This window comes from Aquarana catesbeiana, linkage group LG01, assembly GCF_042186555.1.
Source record: "Aquarana catesbeiana isolate 2022-GZ linkage group LG01, ASM4218655v1, whole genome shotgun sequence".
In the NCBI taxonomy this organism is placed as follows: Eukaryota; Metazoa; Chordata; class Amphibia; order Anura; family Ranidae; genus Aquarana; species Aquarana catesbeiana.
The window spans coordinates 50,580,281-50,592,957 of record NC_133324.1 but is presented as its reverse complement, the minus strand read 5'-3'; the positions used below and the strand labels follow the sequence as shown (position 1 = coordinate 50,592,957).

Below are 12,677 nucleotides of genomic sequence, written 5' to 3'. Positions count from 1 at the left end.
CAGTTAAAGCGACGCAGTTTTGTATCGCAAAAAATGGCCTGGTCATTGAGGGGGTAAAACCTTCCAGGGCTGAAGTGGTTAAGCAGGCCCAAGTCTTTGGGTAGTAAAAATTAAAAAATAAATAAATATATATATATATATAGTGGTTATTAAATACCACCAAAAGAAAGATCTACCTGTCTCAAAAAAATGACATGAAACTAATTTGGGTACAATGGCGCATGCTGGAGTAATTGTTAGTCAAACTGTCACAGCACTGGAAAATAGGCTGGTTAACGAAGGGGTGTATACAGGCTGGTACTTAAGTGGTTACATTTCCCCTAAAAAAGAACATTGTATAGATACACAAGTTTGTTTTTAAAGAACATTCTTAGTGGAATTGCAGCAAACCTGCAAAATATCTGGAATTGAACAGTGGAGAAAAAAAAAAAAAAAAAAAAAAACAAAGTTACAGATTTAGGATGATTAAAAAAAGCTTTATAATTAATCACTCAAACAGAAAAATGTTGCAAGTGCTGTCATTGAAATTGTGTGGAGAATATAATGTAAAAATATCAGTAGTCAACCCTAAAATTCAGCAAAGAGAACCTGTCTATTTTGAGTCTAATATAAGCACAGATGTGCACAGCGCGCTGTCATGCTACTTTAAGGCTGTACTCAAACCTGAGCGACATGGAAACGCAGGGAGAAATGTGCATTTCTGGACACATTTCTTCAAACAGATGAAAAATTAGCAAAAACGCACGTTGGACTTGCGCCGCCATTATTTTTTAACAGTTGCATGTGTTTTTATTTGTGTTTTCCGCAGAATACCCCATCTCACGGGCAGTGATACGGGGCATGCAGACAGCAGCGGCTTCCTCACTTCCCCTGTGTCTCCTCCCTCCTCCTCCTGGCAGCCAATCTGATCGGATCTCCTTTCGGCCAATTGGGTGACAGGTCTCAGGATCCGCTTCCTAATTGGCCAGGAGGAGAAACAGTGTGACAATAGCAAAATATTCATTTGCTATTGTCACGCAACTATTTTGAAGCCAATTAGAGCCTCAGGCTCTAATCATGTGCTTCAGAAAAAAAAACAACCTCTGATTAGAATCCATGTGCCCGCCACCCTGCATGTAGATTAGGGGGCCAGGCACCTGGATAGGGGGGGCGGCACCCATGCGCCCCCTTTGGACAGGCTGCCACTGGGTGCAGGTACTCCTTTTTTCCAACTCACCCCTTGTCTGCGCCCCTTACCCACCTCCGAGCACTGTCTCTTGGTTCCATCCACTACCCACCTCCGAGCACCGTCCCCTGGTTCCACCCACTACCCACCTCTGAGCACCGTCCCCTGGTTCCACCTACTACCCACCTCTGTGCACCGTCTCTTGGTTCCACCCACTACCCACCTCTGAGCACCGTCTCTTGGTTCCACCCACTACCCACCTCAGAGCACTGTCACTTGGTTCCACCCTCTACCCATCTCTGAGCACCGTCCCTTGGTTCCACCCGCTACCCACCTCAAAGCACTGTACCCTTGGTTCCACCCACCTCAGAGCACCGTCCCTTGGTTCCACCCACTACCCACCTCTGAGCACCGCCCCTTGGTTCCATCCACCTCTGAGCACCGTCCCTTGATTCCACCCTACCCTCCTTCGAGCACCGTCCCTTGGCTCCACCCACTACTCACCTCCGAGCACTGTCTCTTGGTTCCACCCACTACCCACCTCCGAGCACTGACCCTTGGTTCCACCCATTACCCACCTCCGAGCACCATCCCTTGGCTCCACACACTACCCACCTCCGAGCACTGTCCTTTGGTTCAACCCACCTCTGACCACTGCCCCTTGGTTCCAACCTTTACTCACCTCCGAGCACCGTCCCTTGGTTCCCCCCACTACCCACCTCCATGCACTATCCCTTGATTCCACCCACTACCCACCTCCGAGCACTGTCCCTTGGTTTCACCCACCTCCAAGCACTGTCCCTTGGTTGCATCCTGTACCCACCTCCGAGCACCGTCCCTTGGTTCCACCCACTACCCACCTCTGAGCATTGTCCCTTGGTTCCACCCTCTACCCATCTCTGAGCACTGTCCCTTGGTTCCACCCACTACCCACCTCCGAGCACCGTCCATTGGTTCCATCCACTACCCACCTCCGAGTCGTGTCCCTTGGTTCCACCCACTACACACCTCCAAGCACTGTCTCTTGGTTCCACCCTCTACCCACCTCTGAGCACTGTCCCTTGGTTTCACCTGCTACCCACATGTGGGCACCGTCCCTTGGTTTCACCCTCTACCCACCTCCTAGCACCATCCCCTGGTTCCACCCACTACCCACCTCCGAGCACTGTCCTTTGGTTCCACCCTCTACCCATCTCCGAGCACCATCCCTTGGTTCCACCCACCTCAGAGCACCGTCCCTTGGTTCCACCCTCCACCCACCTCCAAGCACCATCCCTTGATTCCACCCACCTCCAAACACCGTCCCTTGGTTCCACCCTCTATCCACCTCCGAGCACGGTCCCTTGGCTCCACCAATCACCCACCTTCGAGCACAGTCCCTTGGCTCCACCAACTACCCACCTCTGAGCATTGTTCCTTGGTTCCCCCCATTACCCATCTCCGAGCACCGTCCCTTGGCTCCACCCACTACCCACCCCCGAGCACTGTCCCTTGGTTCCACCCACCTCCGAGCACCGTCCCTTGGTTCCACCCACCTCCGAGCACCGTCCCATGGTTCCATCCACTACGCACCTCTGATCACCGTCCCTTGGTTTCACCCACTACCCACCTCTGAGCACTGTCCCTTGGTTCCACCTACTACCCACCTCCAAGCACTGTCCCTTGGTTCCACCCACTACCCACCTCCGAGCACTGTCCCTTGGTTCCACCCACCTACCCACCTTCTAGTACCGCCCCTTTTAATGAATACAAAACCAAGTAACTTGTATGGAATTTGATATTGATAACAAGAAAAGCAATACAATAGATCCCCTGCAGCCAACAATAGACCCCCCATCAATAACAGACCCCCAGAAACAATAGATCCACCCAGCAACAACAGGGCTGCCACAAAAAAAATACCCCCTACCCCAGCAACAATAGACCCCCACTAGCAGCAATAGATCTCCCAGCAGCCAGCAACAATACACCCCTCCCTCAATAGTAGGTTTCACCCAGCAACAATTAACCCCTCCCTCCAGCAACAATAGAACTTACACCAGCAACAATAAACCTCCCCAGCAACACTAGACCTCCCACAACAATAGAACCCCCCCCCCCCCAGCGACCACAGAACCCCCCAGCAGTCAGCATCAGTATATCCTCCAGCACACTCCAGTACTCCTTACCAATCATACACCCTGTGCTGGAGGTGCCAGAACTGCGCCCCCCTGCGTTCCCGCTGAAAAAAAAGCCCTGCTGATAGGAGAAGAGAGCAGAGTGAGGGGGTAGCATGACCTCACCAGTCTGCGCCTCTTTCACTGCCCATTCATCAGACTGAGAGTCGGGTGATGGCACTAAAAGCAGGGTAAGTACCTGAATTTGACTTGGCTTCAGCCTCTTGAAGTCCCTGTACAGCAGGGCTCAGATTCAGAGGAGAAGCAACAGAAGAAGCCAATATGTGGTGCTGCAGTGGTGCAAGAAACTTGCTGATAAGAGGAGAGAGCAGAGTAAGAGAGAGATTCAGGTGATGACACTGCTGTATTCCCTTTTGAACACAAGCAGTGTGAGTGCCTAAATTCCACCTGGTATCAACCTCTGTACAGCAAAGCTCAATCTTGGAGAAGGAAAAGCAACAGTTAAAGCCAATTAGTTGTGTTGCAGTGCAAGGAACATGCTGATAGGAGGAGGGAACAGAGTGTCAGAAAAATTCAGGTGATGACACTGCTGTATTCCTTTTTGCTTACAATTCGCTTAAAGAGGAACTGCAGTCTGCTCACATAATTTGTAATAAAAACATCTTTGCCATTCTGAAGCATTCTGAGTCTGGCTGCATCCATTTTAACTGTGGGCAGCGGAAGCTGCTGCATTGTTCACTTCCTGGATTTACACAGACACATAGAGGCACACCTCCAGCTCTGAGAGAGAGAGAGAGAGAGAGAGAGAGAGAGAGAGAGAGAGAGATGCATGATGTCACAGCTCTCTAGGCCAGCTATTTACTGGCAGAAAAAAATGTTTTACTATCCAAAGTTAAAACAACAACAAGTGTAAGGAACATGCTGATAGGAGGTGAGAGCAGAGTGACAGAGAAATTAGCCTATCAATCTGTCATTTCTCCTTTTGCTGTCCAAGCTAGGGGTAGGGGGCTTGAACAAAGGGGGCAGCACAGTGGCTTGGAGGTTAGCACTTCTGCCTTGAGGCAATAAGTTCCCAGTTCAAAGTCCCATTCTGGGCATTATCTGCATGGAGTGTGCATGTTCTCCCTGTGCTTGCATTGGCTCCCTCCCACACTCTAAAGACAGTCATGTCGGGTCGGTTCATTGGCTCCTGTGTAAAAACGGGAGGATAATAAGTACACCCAAGATGGCTACTCAACAGCAAATGAAAAGTTCTTTAAGTCCCCAAGGGCAAAAAAAATACGAATGAAACAAAAATGATTAGAAAGACCTTTAGGTAAGTGCTATTGAACTACAGCAGCAAAAAAAAAAAATTGTATAGCAGAGCTGTATAAATCTCAGGACTGGATGGACACAGATGCAAATCCCATGGTAGGTAACACAGCTCCCTAATACACATTTTATGTATTTCCTTTTTTTTTTTTTTTTGCTTTGTCACAGCACCTTCATTTTTGTTTACTGGGCGAGTTTCTGACTCGTAAGCTCCGCAAATCTCTATGCAAAGACCATCAGCAAAAAAAAAAAAAAAAATTGCCAGAAAGTGCAGCTGCAGGGAGAAATTACCGTGAGCATTTATAAGAGGCGCAAGATACATGTTCAAAAATGTGTCAGCATTAATTTGACAGTAAACGCAGGCTTGATGCATTTTTTCCCTGTGTAGTCTTTAGGAAGCTGACAGTTGTGTTTAATAACGTGGAACGTTCGACTGAGCAGTTATTAAGGTATGCCGAGGACGAGGAGACGATTGTGAATAGACCGGGGTCTCTGGTGCAACATTCGGCACAGCTATTGTTTAAAAATAATACGTTGAAAGTAACAGATGATCTGAGAAATATTTTACATTATACGAGGAGATATCGTAGATGGGACTTCTCTTGTAATGGATGGTGCCTCCTTAGTAATATATATATATATATATAAAATATATAAAATATATATATATTTTTTTTTTTTTAAAGGGAAACACCTGCCAATAATTACTGTATCTATAGAGAAATGATAATTATGGCCACAAAATTAATTCAGACAGGGAAAATTGTAGGGTTCCCTCAAATTGGTGGTCAGTGGGAAGATTGCTTCTTACATTGGTGGTCAGTGGAGAAGAGTCTTCTTCGAAAGGTGACCAAGAGGAGAGGAATCCCCTATCATTAGTGGTCTTGGGGAGAGGCATGAAGGATAATAATGGCAAGAAAATACATTTAGACAATGAAAATTGTAAGGTTCCCTCACATTGGTGGCCAGTGGGAAGACTGCTTCTTACGTTGGTGGTCGGTGGAGAAGGGCCTTCTTCGATTGGTGATCAATAGGAGAAGAATCCCCTTACATTAGTGGTCATGGGGGGAGGCATGAAGAAGGATAATAATGGCAAGAAAATACATTTAGACGATGAAAATTGTAAGGTTCCCTCACATTGGTGGTCAGTGGGAAGATTGCTTCTTACATTGGTGGTCAGTTGAGAAGAGTCTTCTTCAAAAGGTGACCAATAGGAGAGGAATCCCCTATCATTAGTGGTCTTGGGGAGAGGCATGAAGGATAATAATGGCAAGAAAATACATTTAGACAATGAAAATTGTAAGGTTCCCTCACATTGGTGGCCAGTGGGAAGACTGCTTCTTACGTTGGTGGTCGTTGGAGAAGGGCCTTCTTCGATTGGTGATCAATAGGAGAAGAATCCCCTTACATTAGTGGTCATGGGGAGAGACATGCAGAAGGATATTAATGGCAAGAAAATACATTTGGACGAGGAAAAATTGTAAGGTTCCCTCACATTGGTGGTCAGTGGAAAGATTGCTTCTTACGTTGGTGGTCGGTGGAGAAGGGCCTCCTTCGATCTGTGATCAATAGGGGAAGAATCCCCTTACATTAGTGGTTCATGGGGAGAGGCATGAAGAAGGATAATAATGACAAGAAAATTCATTTGAATGATAAAAATTGTAAGGTTCCCTCACATTGGTGGTCAGTAAAGAAATGCCCACATACTCTGATGGTCAAGGTAAAGGTGACCCTTGGGGTGAACAATGTCCCTGCCATTGGTCATAGAGAAGGGTCCTCTTAGACTGGTGATTAGTAAGAGAGGGAACTTGTTTTATTGGTGGTGATTGGGAGAGCCATTGGAAGATAAACCCATTAACACTAGTCAGTGTAAAAAATGAGGTTCAGTAGAAATAACCCCTTACATTGGTGGTCAGTTGAGAAGGGTTTTCTTAGAGTAGTGAACAGTAAGAGAAGGACCTTCTTACATTAGGAGTCATTGGGAGAGTCAGTGGAGAAGGTTCCCTTTATATTGGTGGTCAGTAGGCAAACACTCCTTACATTGGTGGTCAGTTGAGAAGATTGCTTTTTCGATTGGTGATCCCCTTTAATAGCAGTCATGGGGAGAGTCATTAAGAAGAAGAATAATGGGCAGAAAATAAATGCAGACAGTGATATTTGTAGGGTTCCCTCCCATTGGTGGTCAGTAAAGAAATGCCCATATACTTTGATGGTCAATGTGAAGGTGCCCCTTTTGGTGATCAGTGAAATGCTTCCTTACATCGTGGTCAGTGGAGAAGGGTCCTCTTAGACTAGTGATCAGTAAGAGAAGGACCTTCTTACATTAGGGGTCATTGGGAGAGTCACTGGAAGAAGGGCCCCTTTATATTGGTGATCAGTAGGGAAATGCTCCTTACATTGGGGGTCAGTGGAAAATGATCTTCTTAGACTGGTGATCAGTAGAAGGACCACCTTAGATTGGTGGTCAGTGGGGAAGGGACCTCTTAGATTGACGATCAGTAGAAGGACCCACTTACATTGTTGGTCATTGGGAGAGTCAGTATGAGAATAGCCCCATTACACTGGTGGTCATTAGCAAGATTGCTTCTTAATTGGAGACGTGCCATCTTCGATTGGTGATCAGAATCCCCTTACAATAGTAGTCATGGGGAGAGTCATTAGGAAGTATAATAATGGTCAAAATAAATGCAGACAGTGACGGTGAAATTTGTACGGTTCCCTTACATTGGTGGTCAGTAAACAAAACGTTCATATATATTGATGGTCAATGTAAAGGTGCCCCTTTTGGTGATCAGTTAAATGCTTTCTTACATTGGTGGTCATTGCAGAAGGGCTCTCTTAGATTGATGATCAGTAAGAGAAGCAACTCCTTACATTTGTGGTCTTTGGGAGAGTTAGTAAAAGTCCCATGATGCTGGTGGACAGTACGGAGATTGTTTCTTACATTGGTCTGCCTTTTTCAATTGGTGATCAGTAGGAGAAGAATCCCCTTATATTAGTAGTCACGGAGATAGTCATGAAGTATGATAATAAATTAAGACAATGAAAATGGTAGGGTTCCCTCTCATTGATGGTAAGTAAAAAAATCCCCCTTTTGGTGATCAGTGAAATGCTACCTTACACTGCTGGTCAGTAGAGAAGGGCCTTACTGGTTATCAGTAAGAGAAGAACCTGCTTACATGGTCATGGGTAGAGTCAGTGGAACAAGAACCCCATAACAATGGTGGTCAAGAGGAAAATGCTCCTTACATTGATAGTCAATGGAGAAAGGGCTTCTAATGATCAGTAGAAGGACACCCTTATGTTGGCACTCATTGGAAGAGTGAGAGAAGGTCCCATTACACTGGTGCTCAGTAGGAGAAATGCTTCTAACACTGATTGTCAGTGCAAAGGAGCCCTTGACCGGGGATTAGTAGGAGAAGGCCTCCTTACATTAGTGGTCATGGGGAGAGTTGGCGAGAGAAGAGCCCTATTACGTTGGTGGTCATTAGGAAGAATTATCCTTTATAAATCGTTGAAAAGATTGTTGGAGCCTGTGGTTACTTATTGTATCAGAGAGTCAAAAACCGTTCATTGCTTAAGGAACCCCAAGCAACTGCTGGAGGAACCCTAGGGTTCCACATAACCCCGGTTAAGAAATGCTAATATACATAAAAGGGTGAGATACTTACCTGGCAAAGGAGATACCATGATCATGAAGGTGGTTCTCCCAGGGTGAGGCTCAGCCATTGCACTCCGACTGTGCTGACCCCTGCGATTTCCTCAAATGCAGGAAACTCGACTGCATAATTTGTGGTAGTGGGGGACTGTGTTTGCGCTTTCCCCTGAAAAAAAAAAAAAGGGTGAGTATCATCCCACTCTGAGAGTCATCTGGGTACCTGCTTCCATCATGTTGATCTATATACTGTATATTAAAAAAGGACAATCGTCCTATGACATTTTTCCATTTTTGGTGGAATTGTCCAAGAGCTAAAAATTTGTGGGTTAAAGTTTGTAAATTCCTATATTCTTTTTTACCAATTTATCATTATCTAAATTAGCATCTGTGGTTCTCCCTAATGGAACTATCCCCCCTGTTCCCAGAAATTAAATTGCTACATTTTTCTTGCAGCCATAATTACAATGGCAAAGGTCATGGGACTCACCCTCAATTGTCTTTGAATGGATTATTTCAAAATTGAACTGGATGATCAATGAGAATTTATCAGCTACCTTACACGAAGTGGATAATATCCAAAGACATGTGGGTAGATTAATTGATTCCTGTCTAAACTGACCTAGTACTGTATGTGTATGTATGCATGTGAAATAGGGACCTTAGATTGTAAGCTTCTTGGGGATTGATGTGAGTGTACAATATGTAAAATGCTGCATAAATAAATACCTGAATACAAATACATACATGAATACATTTCCAGAAGCTTTCCTTGGCTTAATTATTCATCTGTCCAACCATTATACATTTTTTTCATGGCAATATCCCGCATTTTCTTACCCTCTCACACTTTATTTTTTCTTTTCTTGTTTCAATAAATCTTTATAATAGGATTATGGAATTTTGAAACACTTTGTAACAAATGCTGACCTTCAAGGTATTATTGCTACATATGTTGTTGTTTTTTTCCCTTATATATTTTATAAACTAAAATCAAAATTATTATTTTTATTCACATATTTTCTTCACATATTTTCTTTTTTGGATAGGGATATATGTGATACGCCGTCTTCGCAATGCCCCGCATTCCTTTATCCTCTGACTTCATCTTTTCTTGTTCCATTAGATCGTTATGATAAAGATTTTAGTATTTTGAAAAAAACTTTGTACTAAGTGTTGGACCTTCTCTGTATTATTACTAAATATACATTTTCCCTGTATTTATTTATTTATTCTTTAAACTCAAATACAAATCATTGAAACTTAAAAAAAAAAGGTGACTGTTGGTATTTGGATTTTTGGATAGGGGGTATATGCAATATGTTATCATGCTAATACCCCAATTTCCCTTACACACCTTCATCTTCTTCTATTCTTGCTTGATAATGCGTGATTAAGTCTTTATAACCATGTTGGGATTTTGAAACACTTTGCACCAAATTATTATTATTACCACATATTTTTTGTCCATTTATTTACTAAAATAAAAATCATTAAAACTTAAAATAATGAAAGTGAGTGTTAATATTTTAATTATGGATGGGGAAATATATAAAATATGTATTTTACTGTGCTTGGTATTAACTGTTACCTAGATTTAAAGGGGTATCGGCACAATGTGCTCATTGCCCATAAACCTTGCTATAATATAATGTTAAAAAATATTTATATATATATAAAGTAATATGTATTAGTATATACTGTATATACTGTATACTGTTATATATATATATATATATATATATATATATATATATATATATATATATATATATATAATGTTGAACTAGACGGGTTTCTTTTCAACCTGGCTATGTAACTTAGAATAGATTATAATATTATACATAAATTATATATATATATATATATATATATATATATATATATATATATATATATATATATATATATATATTATTATAATGGACCAACCACCAAAAAAAATCTAGTTCAACCAATAAAAAAAAAATAAAAAAAATCATACAATCCCATATACCCAATCCTATACCCACAGTTGATCCAGAGGTAGACAAAAAACCCCAGGAAAGCATGATCCAATTTGCCCCAGTGGGGGGGGGGAATTCCTTCCTGATCCCCCGAGAGGCAAATCGGATGTTCCCTGGATCAACATTTCATATAAATATTATTACACAGTTATATTAGTGCTTATATTTGCGTATCCATCTCCTATACCTTCCACTACAACGGTATTATATATTTCGTTGTGGTTCATTTTTATATATATATTTTTTTTAGCACCTGATGAGCAGCTCTTACCACGTCTGTGCATTGTGTGGCCTAGTAATCCCTTCAAAGCCCATCACCTTGATAGCATAGCCAGCATAGTTGTACTACCACACGTTATACTGAGTTTATATTCTTCTGTCTTTAATACCTCAATGGATAATAGCATGTATTGATGATTTTATGTTTACATTTAATTAGTTTCTTATTACCAAATTACGCATGCCTAGGCTATAATGTTGACAATGGGGGGGGGGGGGGGCATTAAAATTTTGCTGTGGAGCCCCAGAATTTGTGGTTACACCCCTGTCAGACAGCAATAAAAAAAAAATATATATATATATATCTATATATATATATAGATATATATATATATATATTTTTTGGATAGATAGATAGATAGATAGATAGATAGATAGATAGATAGATAGATAGATAGATAGATAGATAGATAGATAGATAGATAGATAGATAGATTATCTATCTATCTATCTATCTAGATGTATATTTAAATCTCTCCCTTTCTCTCTCTCTCTCTCTCTCTCTCTCTCTCTCTCTCTCTCTCTCTCTCTCTCTCTCTCTCTCTCTCTCTCTTTCTCTCTCTCTCTAGATATATATAGCTATCTATCTATCTATCTATCTATCTATCTATCTATCTATCTATCTATCGATAGATAGCTAGATAGATATATCTATATTTTCTATATCTATCTATCTAGATAGATATATCTGGATAGATCTCTCTCTCTCTCTCTCTCTCTCTCTCTCTCTCTCTCTCTCTCTCTCTCTCTCTCTCTCTCTATATATATATATATATATATATATATATATATATATTAATATGAAGTATCTAACTTATTAAAAAAAAATAATTAAATGTAACTTATTTAAATTAAAATGATATAAAATAAGTATAATTATTATAAAATAAAATAATGCTAAAATAAAAATAAAAAAAGCTAAAAAAATTAAATTTTTTTTTGCTAAAGATACACTGTAAAGTTGTTGGTTATAATTTTCCCATTATAGTAGGGAAAAGTGACTTGTTGCCAGCGCTCTTCTCCCAGCACTCTTCTCCTAGGATGGTATAAGTGGGATTGTTGTGGTTTTCTAGTACTGGAAACCATGACTAGCAGATGAAAGACTGGGAACCGTGACATAGATAGTTCAGTAGGAAAGCGTAAAACACAGCTTGGAGCATCTGACCTAAATTAGAATGTAATGTTCAAATGTTTTATGGGGAGTGAACGAGTTGGCGAATACAGATCTCAGTGAGTTTTTTTTTTTTTTATTACTGGAAAAAAGGTTTCAAGTTTTTTTTTACGATCTAATGATGTCATTTAAAGCTGAACTCAAGGCAGATACTAACGACACAAATGCAGTGATGTATTTATTAAATCCGCAAGTTTCATCTGCTTAAATATTGCCTTCCCTGTTTCCTACTCTACCCCCTCATCAGAATGCTGATGCCATTAAAAAAAAATAAAAAAATACAATAAATAAAAAATAAATGAAAAGCTTTTTTTTTTTTTTAATTTTAAACCTTATATATGAACCAGTGATGCCATCCCCGTGTCTCTGCACTTCTCTATCCATGAAAGAACTATAATCCAACAAATGAATATGGTGAATGAATAGACTTGCTTTAGCTTCTAATGCACATTGTGAAAAGCTCAGAGTGTGCAGTGAAATCATAGTAAGGGATATTAGTGCAGGAGCGGAGCCTGAACAACTGTGCAAGACAGCTGGTGTTTAGCTTTAGAGAAGCATTAAATGTATTTTTCTAAATTCTGCTAATGCAAGTATCAATCAAAGAAGTAAGACAAGCCTTCAATTCTCGTACATGTGGGATTAGAGGAGGGGGATGTATTAGGCGTCACTACAAACAAAATATAAAAGTAAAAGTAGGTTTATTCCCATGATAAAACACATAAATTCGTTAAAAGGTCATCTCTGTCCCAAAGGCTATAGTCGCAATAGTATAACTGTAGAGCTTAGTGGCACGACGCGTTTCACATGCCCAGTGCTTCATCAGGATCCACGTTCCCTTAGTTTACATGGATATTTAACATGATATAATATCTATAATAAAGAATACAAGACCAAACATTAACATTTTTTTGCATTTCAATACATTAGTTATATTATATGACAGAAAAGAGGGCCGAAGGGGGGAAGAAAAAAA

At 41.2% G+C, this 12,677-nt stretch overlaps 1 protein-coding gene and 1 non-coding gene across 23 annotated transcripts in view; both read left to right on the top strand.

Annotated features, from left to right (window-relative positions):
- The window catches only part of CELF4 (CUGBP Elav-like family member 4), a 1,454,628-nt gene that overhangs the window by 169,945 nt on the left and 1,272,006 nt on the right, over positions 1 to 12,677 (top strand). The gene's annotated exons all lie outside the window — the stretch shown is intronic.
- On the top strand, positions 8,257 to 8,420 carry LOC141124301 (U1 spliceosomal RNA). Its single transcript, XR_012240871.1, has one exon. It is a non-coding gene; the product is annotated as a U1 spliceosomal RNA (small nuclear RNA).